The following is a 12133-nucleotide window of genomic DNA, read 5'->3' as shown; positions in this document are numbered from 1 at the left end:
AAAAGGGCCTTTTTTTAACTGAGGCAACTTTTTTTTAAATGAGGTATTCAATCCTGCTAAGATTATCGTTTGAAGAATCTGAGTTATCCGACTCATCAATATTAAATTGCACACACTCAACGGTGTTTGTTCTCCACCAGACAATCTAATTTCCACATTTTCTTTCCCTCTTCTAATACATACCTCACGCATTGAGCCCATTGCATAGTGGTCACCAAATCAATTCCTTTCTCAATTAATTTACGGACTTCGTCCTTTTTAAAAGTTCTGTTTTCGGATGCTACATACCCTTTCACACTACTCCATATGAATTCAACTGGGTTCAGTTCGCAATGATATGGTGGTCAACGCAAAACAGTATGTCCGGCTTCAGCAGCTACAGCATCTATACGATGGAAATCGAATTGTTTTTGAAACTTAGAAACAAGAACTAAAAGTTCTGCTTTTAACATATCAGCTTCCCAAGGAACAATTTTTTTCTGTCAACCAGAGCTGAATGTTTGCTTTCCTTGTACTTGAAGAAGGAATGTTTTCAGACAAAACGCATTATTACACTGTTCGGTTGCAAGTTAGGCAGTAATTTTTTTTTCAAACCAGTTTTCATAATATTCTGAATTAATTCCCCCGTGGTAATCCCCTTTCTTTTTCTTAGCTTCGAATATATCACATACTTCAGGAATAAATCCGTTTTCATTACCAGCATGAACAGCTATACACCGTGAGCCTTTTCCTGAGGGAGTAATTAAACCTGTTGAAAGACCGCTCAAAAACGCTCTCTTAGCACTTTTTATAGTTGCATCCTCCCAAATTTTGGTTTTAGAATGCCCAAAATTTACCCAAGTTTCATCGGTGTAATAAATTGTCCTGCCCTGTGAACGATACTTTTTTTATATCTCTCAGATATCTAAGCCTCCAGCATTGAATATCGTCACGTTCAATCAAAATTGACTGGCGTTTTCGTTTTCTGTACGCAAATCCTAAATCATTATAGTTTGGAAATGGTCAAGATTCCAAATACCAAGTACAGTTTCTCTAACGCGAAAAACGTTCGCAGCTTATAAAATTCGAGATTCGTAATTTAATTATAGTAACTACTCAATTATCTGTGATGGAAATGAGCTCCATGCTTCCGAGATATCTCTTCTCCAATTATGTCTTGACGACTTCCATTCAGTGTTAATTTAAGAAACCTATTGTCAAAGCTGTTAATGGTCCAATGCTGTTAACATTGTTGATACACTGTTATTTATCTTCTCATCATATTTATCTTCCCATCCTGTTATTCAGTAATCCCAAGATAATGCTAATGACTTTAACAATCTCCATATAGTGGATGTTTCCCAGATGCTTATTCTATTATGTCATTTAGCAAATATTAATCCTAAAAGGAAGAAAGCAAAATTATTTTGAATTCATTTTGCAACAATATTCCTATGCAAGCAACAAAAGTAAGGTACACTGATTTATTATTAGCGCATAAACTTTATTTTATTAGATTAAAACTATATCTCTAAATTTTATTGTACATAAGAATGATATAAAAGAATTAATATAGTAGTTCCTGCCACCTGATATTTTTTTTGTCTCTGAAGCTGGAAACAGACATCACCGAAGCCCAATAAGTTTCTAAATTTTGAAGAATTTATGATGCATATGAATTTAACATATTTTCTGGATATTTAAAAATTAAGATAAATTAAAAATCTTATATCACGTCAAATGGCAGCTTTCTATTTCCCAGGTAATGTAAAAGATATATCATATCATAAGTACAAAATGCAGAGCTGCCATACCAATAGAACTCTACCTGGGAAAGAGAGTTGCCATAAGTAGCTCTCTATCTCCCAGGTAATGTGGAAGAAAATAATAATAATAATAATAATAATAATAAATGAAAAGCTTTCAAATTTTATATTACGGCCAAAAAGGCGTTTTTTAACGTTTTGTGTGTTACCTTTATTTATTAAATATCATGTTCTTCGCACTTGAAACATATAAAAATTCAATTAACAGCGATATCACAAAATATTTAAAACCAGCAAAACAGCCTATCTTTAGAATTTCCGATACACTGTTCTGCACGCTAGAGAGAAAAATGTTTTTTTCCGTACAGTGTTGCCACTCCTCACTTTGAAATTGTTGAATCAAAAATTCGTTATTAAAATTTTACAGAATTTGAAATAAGAGAAATAAAACAAATTAAAAATTCGGCCTTCCAAGTGCCCATGTTCGGTCGGAGGACTACGTTATTCAAAATTTGATGGCTCTAGGTACCGTTGTTTCTTCACAATGCGAGAAACATCCATGCATTCATGCAGACTTTTCATTGTCTAGTTTCTTTAAATATAATACAGGGCGATAATATTTGGTGGCAACATTTTGAAAAGTGAATCGACGCAAAATGCCGTTTTGAATCCTTTCTGGACTAATGCCCTTTGGGCTAATAAATTAAAGATCCTATGTCTCATGTAAGGCAATACTTGCCATGTCTTATGAATGGGGAAAGAGAGTTGCTATATGCAGCTTTCTATTTCCCAGGTAACGTGGAAGATAAATTAAAGATCCTATGTCTCATGAAAGGCAATACTTGCCAGGTCTTATGAATAATGATGCCATGGTGACATAATGTAAGATAACGGCCAAAAAAGGGCAAAAAATATTCAAGAGCAGATAAAGACGCTCCTTTAAGTATCTTCTGTCACAAGAGTGATGATAATTGTGCCAGGATTGTTAATGCTCTAGTAGCATAACGTAACGTATCGGGATGCGAAATAATAACATCAAGAAGAAATATGTTGTTATTTTTTTGAACTCATCAACAAGAAATATGTTGTTATTTTTTTGAACTCATCAACAAGAAATATGTTGTTATTTTTTTGAACTCATCAACAAGAAATGTGCTGTTATTTTTTATTTTATTTTATTTTATTTATTTATTTATTTATTTATTTATTTTTTTTTTTTTTTGAATCGAGCGAATTCCACTATTTTGGAACTTCAAGGTCTTTTTTTAGAATAACACTTCTTCTTCAGATTTATATCTTCAGATTAAATAGTCCAAGTATTGAAGGAGACAGCGATATTAACGGCGAAATGTATGCAGCATCGATTATGAAGAAGAAGGTGAAATTATTTAATATTCCATTAAATTTGATAAAAGGTAAACCGGTTGTTTCTACTTTATTTTTATCAGATAATATAATTTTGTCTGGTGATTAACATATTCCAGTTTTATGAAATGAAATGAGGATTATAAATGAAAAATAGGTTGGTTTCTCTTTAAAATGAAATTTAAGAACTGCAGATGTTTTCTCGTATCTGCTACTTCACCATTCGCGGTTTACCGCAACTCCTGCTTTTCCCCCTGTTACAAAAATTAGTTAAGTCAGGCGTTCTCAACCTGTTTTGCTCCTTGCAGCCCTTTCACCTTTGTCAGACGTTCATCCCCCTTCAAAAACTCGAAAAACACATAAACATTTAATTAAACAAGAAACAGTATAGAAAACGTTCATAAATACCAAAACTTGAATAAAAGGAGTTGTTTATAATCATAAAATAAAAATGAATTTTGAACAGGTGAAAAAAATGGCTGATCGCATTACCCCACTGAAGCTATGAAACTCCGCCGTGGGTGAGTGTTCTTTCTCTGCCGACGGCACAAAGTTCCATCTGATTTTGGTCTTTTGTGAGGATTGCTGTTATAGGGAAGTTATATTCCATACCGATAAGCGCTCGAGGACTATTTGCCAAAGGAAGAGGATGCCTGCATGGAGGACTTTCTGAGGGAACTGACTCGTATACACGTTACACATGAGGAAAACCACGAAAGCACCCATGCAACCAGTATATGAGACGGAAAACTTAGAAGCTGTCGCCAAATTATGCGCATACATAAAAGTTAGGAAACTGAAAAGGAGAAAAAAAACTGTTTTAGATCCAATATTGTTCTTTCTTCTGCAGTGCTTTTACTTCTTTTATATTAATAGAAGTTGACGGTGAATTGGCATTCACTTTCAGCTTCTCTAACAGGGCTAGCTAAGTTAGAAGGCCAATTATTCACACATATAGCAGTATATATACAGCTGAATTTATTTTGGTTATTTATATCTTTGTTTTATTTGGTACAGCGATATCTAAATTCGGCTTATATACGGATTCTTAGTTTCGGTTGAATTATTGAAGCTTATATTCGATTTTCTAAAAATAATTCAGCTTCATTATTCAAATGAATAAGCCCATAATTTTACTAACCATATTAATTTTATAGTGCTCGGTCCGTTGCCAGGTTGTACCACGAAAAAAATTATATGTTTTTATTTTAGCAAATTTATCGCGGCAAACTTATCTAAAGACAAACTCACTTTTCGCGGATATGAATCTTGACTTTTATCTTAGACCTAATTACCTCCCAGATGACAAACAGCTTTTCTAAGAAGCTAAAGCCACGTTTTCAGGGATGCAAACGCCATTTTTTGCAATCATGATTTCAAATCTACACGATTTTTCTCTCCATGTGGAAAACTTGTTCCTCACCCCCACAGTCATTTTCCACTTGTCCAACCGCCCCGTTTCCAAAATTCTATTCCATCTCCTAGTTGCCCCACTGACCTTGCAGGTGACCATAACAAAACTCCTCATCTTTCGTCGCGAGATACTCGCCCCCCTGCCGATGGGCAGTGAAAACCCTCTCTTCTTCCCCGTTAATTTTGCAACCGAGGCAATGGCCGATCAGCTCTAGTAAAGAAATCTCCTCAACACGTGCTACGGGTACTCCGATTGGCGGAGAGACGAGCGAGCCATTATCAACAGTTCTTTGTTGGTGTGGGTTGCCATGATTGGCAGCTAATCGCTCTAGAGTCATTTTATTTGTCTGTTTAATATTATTTTATTATATGTAAAAGAGATAATAAAATAGGTAAAACTCATGTCAACGAAGAGTGGTAAACAATCTAACAGAAAGGCGCAGAAAAACAATCTGAAGCAAAAGCTTAGGAAACAAACATGAAATAAAAGTAAATGAACTCAAAAATTATTCATTAAATATTAAAGAATTTATAAATTCATGATAGTTCAACAAATTAAAAAAAATTCGAAAGCTTTCAAATTTTATATTATGCCTAAAGGGACGGGTTTTGTGTGTTAACTTTTACTTATATCATGTTCTTCCCACTTAAACCATAAAATTCAATTCAACAGCAACATCACAAAACGCATAAAAGAGCATAGCTTTAAAATTTCAGATACACAGTCTTACAGTACGTAAATGATAAAAATGTTTTTTTTTTTTTTTTTCCGTGCAATGTTACCATTGCTCCCTTCAAAATGGTTGAATTTATTAATTAAAAATTCTTTAATGTTTGACAAAATAGGAAGTTGATAATAAAACAACAAATTCTCCAAATTTGGGCTTCCAGATCCCCATATTCGAATGGAGGACTAAGTTATTCAAAATTTGATGGCTCTAGGTATCGTTGTTTTGTCACAGTGGGAGAAACATGCATATATTTACGCAGACACTTCATTATTTAATTTCTTTAAGTATAACGCAGGGCTCTAATATTTGGTGGTAACAATTTGAAAAGTGAACCATCATTTATAGTGAACCGACGCAAAATACCAAAACGAAATCAATAGCCCTTCTGGGAAATTGGGGCCAATAATTTAATAAATAATAATTGATAATTCAGTGAAATAAATAATAATTAACAATTCAGTGATTTAAATAATAATTAATGATAATAATGCAATACATTCATAATAATAAATAAATAAAATCATGATAATTCAATCATTTATGACTTCATTAAATATTAAATAATAAATGCAAGTTTAAAATTCCTGTGTCATAAAGCAACCGAATTATAAACAGCGCAATGCTTTTGTATTGTATCTGGAGGAATGGAAAAAGAAAATAATCAATGAAATTTATGAAATATGTATATTTGGAGAGGAAAAATACTGTTTTAGTTTAGATGTGGAAGAGAGAAGGATAATCATTCACTCCCAAACGCTTTTTAAAATTTAGCGGTGAAGATTCAATAAGTCCATAGATTTCAATCTTGAAATATCTGATTTTTTTTTTCCTTTCCAAAAAACTTAATCTCACACGAAGGAAAATATTCATGAAACAAAAAAATTACTGGAAAGTCAACCTTCAAATGATGTTAGTTTTTAAAGAAATATTTTACGTCATTTCTATACTATCTTTCAGAGTGCATTTCTATATCGCACACTGTCGCGTTATTTGTCACTCATGTAAGTAAGCAAATGTTGCCATTGCATGAAATATAAGATCTTTTATCTTCCACACTTCTGGGAAACAGCTAATTTCCAGAGTGTTGCCATGCTTATTAGTTTCAGAATGAATTCTAAGAAACTTAAGATAACAGAACCTGTAAAAAATCATATATTATTTAAAACGTGAGTTTCAAAATACTAACGCTTAAGATAAAATTCTTTGATATTGCTCCTTCCCGAATTAAAGCCACTTGAAATTTTTCAAATTTATTTAATAACGAAAAGCTTAATTATTCAAGACGTAGCCGTGCTTTGTTTTCATTGGTTCGCTTGTGTATGAGGCTTGCAATGAATACAGTAAGCCACCTTTGAAACGGCGACCTGCGATGCTGGAGTCAGAGAAGTGATTCTGTATGATGATGTTTATTTATGCTCTTTTGAAAATTGGCCATTTTGATTGGTGGTGATCTTTGTCATGAATGAAGTGGCAGCCAATGACTGTTTTGTTCGGACATTAAATTCAAATAATGAAAAAAAAATTCTTCAGAGTGCATAAGGATAAGGATAAATAAAGCATAAGGATAAGTGTAAATAAAAATTGGAGGCAGACCGCATTAAAAATTCCCAATCGAAAAATTTTAAATTTTCACATAATTTAAAAAATTTAAAAGAAGCAAAATAGCTAAGCAAAATACTATTAGTTCAAAAATTTCTTGAAAAGTTCGGAGTGCTTACTTTCATTCCAAATTTCGTATCTCTTGATACATTGTAGATTATTGATACATCATTCAATTTATTATTACCCGTCACTTAAAATATGTGAAAAAGCTGTATTAACATCAAGTGTTATTACAAGTTAAAAAATGTATTTGAACTTGAGTGGATGAATAAAAAGTATTTTATTAACGTTTGAAAATTTGAACAAGATATAGGAACAAGATAAGGAGTGTGAGCTAATAATAGGAATTTAATAAGAACGGAATAATTTGAATGCAAGTAGCATCACTGATTCGAAAGCCACTAAAAAAAAAAAAAAAAAAAAAAAAGGCTATTTTAATATTATACATTGAAATAAATTAATACAAAATGCGCGTTTAAATTGTGGTTCTGAAGAACAATAGTTAACAAAATTATAGTAGTTTAATCTAACGATGACAGAATTTGAAACGCACACACAAAAAAAAAAATATCTTACAGCAGGAGCAGATAAAAACAAAACAAAAAGAATCTTGTTAAACTTGGCGACCTTTTGGCGTGAAAGAGTTGGCGTCGTTGTTATAGCAACCTTGAGAAACCAGCAGCTCACACACAAACACTGCTGCTCAGCAAAAAAGTGGAAAGAACCAATCTTGCGCGCATGGTTTCGACGGAATCTGTGATTGATTTTTTATCACGTTGCCGTGTGGATTTAGATTTGAAATTTTGTAAATATTTCCGACTATACTTCCACCTGTGAATTCTCTAGAACGATGTGCAAGAACTAAATTATCCAGTGCATTAGCGAAGTTTTTATTGCAACTTCAACCAGTTTCGCGTGTCGATTGTTGGGCGTGAGTTGAGTCGGTAAGTAGTTAGTTAAAAGATTTTAGGCTAATTGTCATGCGTGTTTATTTGGCGCGATTGATCGCGTTAAATTTTTACATTTTAAATTTGGCGCGATTAATCGCGTAAAATTTTTACATTCTAAATTCTGGCATCTTTGCGAGAAAACAGACGATTTTTTTCTTTCACTCATGTAAGCTATACCACACTCTATACTTTAGCCTCTGACTGCATTATGAAATATATTTCATGATGTATTCTAAAAATAATGTATTAACAAATCATACAATAAATAATGTAACGTTGTAAAATATATATTTCTCTATATAGTATTAAATGGTATAGTATGCTCAAAATTGGCAATAATTTGACAGTTTATCGCGATTTATATGCATACATTTATTTTTAATTAATTAAAAAACACCTAGAAATGATTTATTTAATGTTTTTAGATAATTTTAGACATACTGTTTCCAATGCAAAATTTTTGCATTCAAACTTCCGTAAAAAATAAATATGTACTTTGTAAATTCAAATGTTATCGTCTGTCTGTTTACGATGCGAGAATTAGTTTTCTGACAATTTTAAGCTAAATTTTTTCATTGAAAATAGAGATAAAGTTTTATTTAAATGTTGCATGATTAAATTCTCTGTGAAATAGTGACTAGTAAATTATTATCAATTTTCTTGAAATTATGTTTTCATGCTAAAATGATGTATTTCATACGCAGATATAAATATAAACATATAAGCCATAAGTTTTATTATACAAAACAAATATATATCGATTTAAATCAGCTCTTGAAAATAACAGTTTTGAATTTAGAGTGCACCGAAAAGTAATAATTCAATGAAACCTAAGAAATGTTTTATTTTTAATTATTACTTTTCTAATTCATTTTTAGTTATTCGACTTAATTGAAACGTTTATAAATTTCGCTTAATTCGCCCGTGTTTAAATAAATTTATCTTTCGAGCTGAGTTAAATTGAAATGTAAAATAAGTTGCACCCAAGCGATAATAAGTAGGCGCTGAAAATGGCATATGCAATATTTTGCGTATGCCACTCACTGCTTCGCCAGCTGATCGTTAGAGCTGCAGTTAAATGAGATTAGGATAAGTTAAAATTACATAAATTATGCATGATATTGTAAATACGTATTGTGTGTGTGTTTGTGTAAGCTACGAAGTTTTTTCTCAGCTGTGTTTGACGAAAATTCTTTATTTAATCAGTCGTATTCGTAGAAACGATTCTAAGAGACGGTTGAGATCATCCTGTAACCGTAACCATCTGTATGATTAAACTGCAGCTACGAAATTTTTTTTCTGAAATGCGAAATTGCCCGCTATATGTGTACCTTTCCTTCGCATCTAAGCTTGTTTTCGCCCTGCGGACAGAAAGACTTAATAAGCGCAAAACAAGACATCTGTCTGCTTTCCCTGTCTGTCAGGTCACATAGGCTTCTCCAGTATTGGACACATTGTAAAGTCTGTCAGGTCACATAGACTTCTCCAGTATTTGACACATTGTTCATTGCACATTAGGGCATATTCATGGTTAGGTTACTTCACGCTTCTCTTTCATCTTGCCCATAATTATTATTATTTTTATATAGCCTAAGACTTATTTTTTTTTTCTTTTTTTTCAAACCCAGTTTTTTACATTGCTTTAAAAATGTCCTGTCAAATGCTACGAATTTATGTTTCTCTCGAACAAAATTGCTCTCTTTTCATTGCCTTTCCTTCTCAACTAAGCTTGATTTTTCTCCTTGTGGGCAGAAATGCTTAGCGGGTGCAAAACAAGACATAATATCTACTGGAGGTGGCAGCTAAGAAGATTATAACTTACGGAAGTAAAATAAAATAATTGATCTGGGCGTGTTCGGTGAAAATAATCGTAATTAATTCGTATTATGCATATACGAATTACAGGGTTTACATAATTTTGGTTTCCCGTGGAGGTGGCCATCTTAGAGAGGCACTGCTCAGTTGAAATGTTCTCAGAAATACTGAAGAAACTTTCAGAAAATGTCATCTTAATGAGGTGGTCGTCATCAGGGGTTACAAGATACCACTTTAAAATTTTTGTAGGCAATGCACGACATTTCGTCGAAGACTGCTTATTTTTGCGGCATGTTAGGGAAAAACGGGGTAACATAAAGAAATTCTACTGCCGCGATAAAGATTTGCAAAGGATTTGATGGACTTTATAAATGGCAATAGAAGAATATCGGGAATTTTGGTTTCATGCTTTTGATTGTATTTCTGTTTTAATCTTTTGTTTTAACTGTATTTCTGTTTGTATGTGTTGGATGTGCTGCGTTAAGCATGAGGCCGAATTTTATTGGCCAGGAGGGTTGCAGCATACTTGTATATTACATTACGCTACCATTTTAATAAGTGAACTGCGATTGTTCACTTAGCTTTTGAGTGCGTCTGCGAGTTAAATATATATCTAGCATTAAAAAATAATTAATTAATGAAAAAATTAATTTAATTGTGATGCTAATCTTATTTGGGACGATGCTAATGTAATAATGTGATGCTAATTTGAAATTGCGCCTAGACATAAAAACAAAAAAACAAAAAAAAAAAAAAAAACAAGCTAATTTTACAAGATGAATTTTACGCGAACGTCTTCCTAAAATTTTTTGAGCTGTTATATTACCCTGCCATATATGTATTATCCACGCTACTTGACAGTTGTCAGTGCGCGAAAAAAAAAACTTGAACGCGGCTTGGCAAATAGCCAATTCTTCAGAGTGTCTCCGACTAATATCGGTTATCATTCTATCATCATTATTTCTTGGCTTAAAATATTCGTTAGCTTTAAATAATTGTGCGCCTTTAAGGCAATAAATACATTTCTTAACTACTTTATTTTTTAAATTACGTATCTAACTGATGTTACCTGAAATACATTTAGTTTGTTAAATTAATAATTTTTATGCAGTACGTTTGACGGTTATTGAATTCGTTGCTACTTCTAACGTCATATCAGACTCGTATAGAATTTTACTTAGAAATTAGAAAGTTATTAGTATAGTATTTTTGTAGAATTTAATTTTCTGTGGAAGCGACTATCAGTGTTATTCTAAGCTTCTCAGTTTTAGTTGAACAACATGTTAGCAAAATTCGAAAAAATAAATATATTGCCACGTAATGTGTTAGCACATACTTTTTCAGAGATGAGTTAGCACATACTTTTTCAGAGATGAATTAGCACATACTTTTTCAGAGATGAATAATTTAAACGTGTACCTTATTGACTGCAGTGTAACAAAATACAATAGTTATTTCGTACATTTCATAAAATGCTTAATAACATCATTTACGGTTTCTTTTACAGATGTATTCTTCCATCTGGAACGATGGTTTGTTGAGTAATAAATAGCTGCTTTCTTAGTTGCTGAACTAAGAAGTGGTCTTCAAACTGTCTTCCGCAAGTTAAAATAAAAATTCGAGGCAAAAATTATAAAACATTCACGCTAATTGACCATTCTTTATTAACTAAAAAACATAGAGATAGCTAAAAAACATTAGCTATAAATTAGTTTTAAAACTTATCATGTGTAGGAGAGATCAACGGGCAATGCTTTGCGAAACTTAATAGTTTTCTAATCGAAAATGAACTCAATTCAGACGACAGTGTTAAAACTAATACAGTGTAGAACATTTCCCATTTGAAGAAAAGTATAAAAGAATGTTTCCCAGAAGAAAAACCTAAATGTGATTCGATAAAAGATTCGTTCGAGTACTATGATAAAGTAGAGTTTTAGTTTGTTATTGTTAGCAAAGCAAACGATAATGCTATTTGCGTGGCAGTGCCTCGCCATGAAAGTTCCTACACCTTTATGAAGATTGCTTTCTGAAAAAGAATGCGATCACTTTTAGGCTGGACCACACTCATAAATTTTCTTTTTTAGCTTCTATAAATTAGTTTTAAAACTAATTTATAGAAGGTCGTTAGCCAAGAAGAGCTATTAATTTCGTTTTGGCACTTTGCGTTAACTCACTATAAACGGCGGATCACTTTTTAAATTGTTGCCCCCAAATATTAGAGCTCTATATTATATTTATAGAAACTAAATAATGAAGAATCTGCATAAATGTATGTATGTTTCTCGCATTGTGATAAAACAACAGTACCTAGAGCCATCTGGAAACCCAAATTTGGAATTTGTTATTTTTATCTATTTCTTATTTTGTAAAAAGCATTTATGAGTTTTTGATTAAGATACTCAACGATTTCACAGCGAGCCGTGGCAACACTGTACGGAATAAAAAACACTTTTATCACCAGCGCTCGAGACTGTGTATCGGAAATTCTAAAGACATGCTCTTTTAAAATTAT

The 12133-nt window shown here is 32.3% G+C and overlaps 1 protein-coding gene and 1 long non-coding RNA gene across 2 annotated transcripts in view; one reads left to right on the top strand and one right to left on the bottom strand.

Annotated features, from left to right (window-relative positions):
• LOC118192614 (uncharacterized) overlaps positions 1-12133 on the bottom strand; it is an 83847-nt gene that overhangs the window by 53946 nt on the left and 17768 nt on the right. The gene's annotated exons all lie outside the window — the stretch shown is intronic.
• Sema5c (Semaphorin 5c) overlaps positions 7549-12133 on the top strand; it is a 209600-nt gene continuing 205015 nt past the window's right edge. The window contains exon 1 of the mRNA XM_085807641.1: positions 7549-7800. The gene's annotated coding sequence lies outside the window, so the exon portion shown is untranslated. The remainder of the gene's footprint in view (positions 7801-12133) is intronic.

This window comes from Stegodyphus dumicola, chromosome 1 (assembly GCF_044657685.1).
Source record: "Stegodyphus dumicola isolate Sdum_Otavi_A_Nest chromosome 1, ASM4465768v1".
NCBI classification, from domain to species: Eukaryota; Metazoa; Arthropoda; class Arachnida; order Araneae; family Eresidae; genus Stegodyphus; species Stegodyphus dumicola.
Note: the sequence above shows the minus strand (reverse complement) of the source record. Positions and strands in the feature narration are given on the sequence as shown.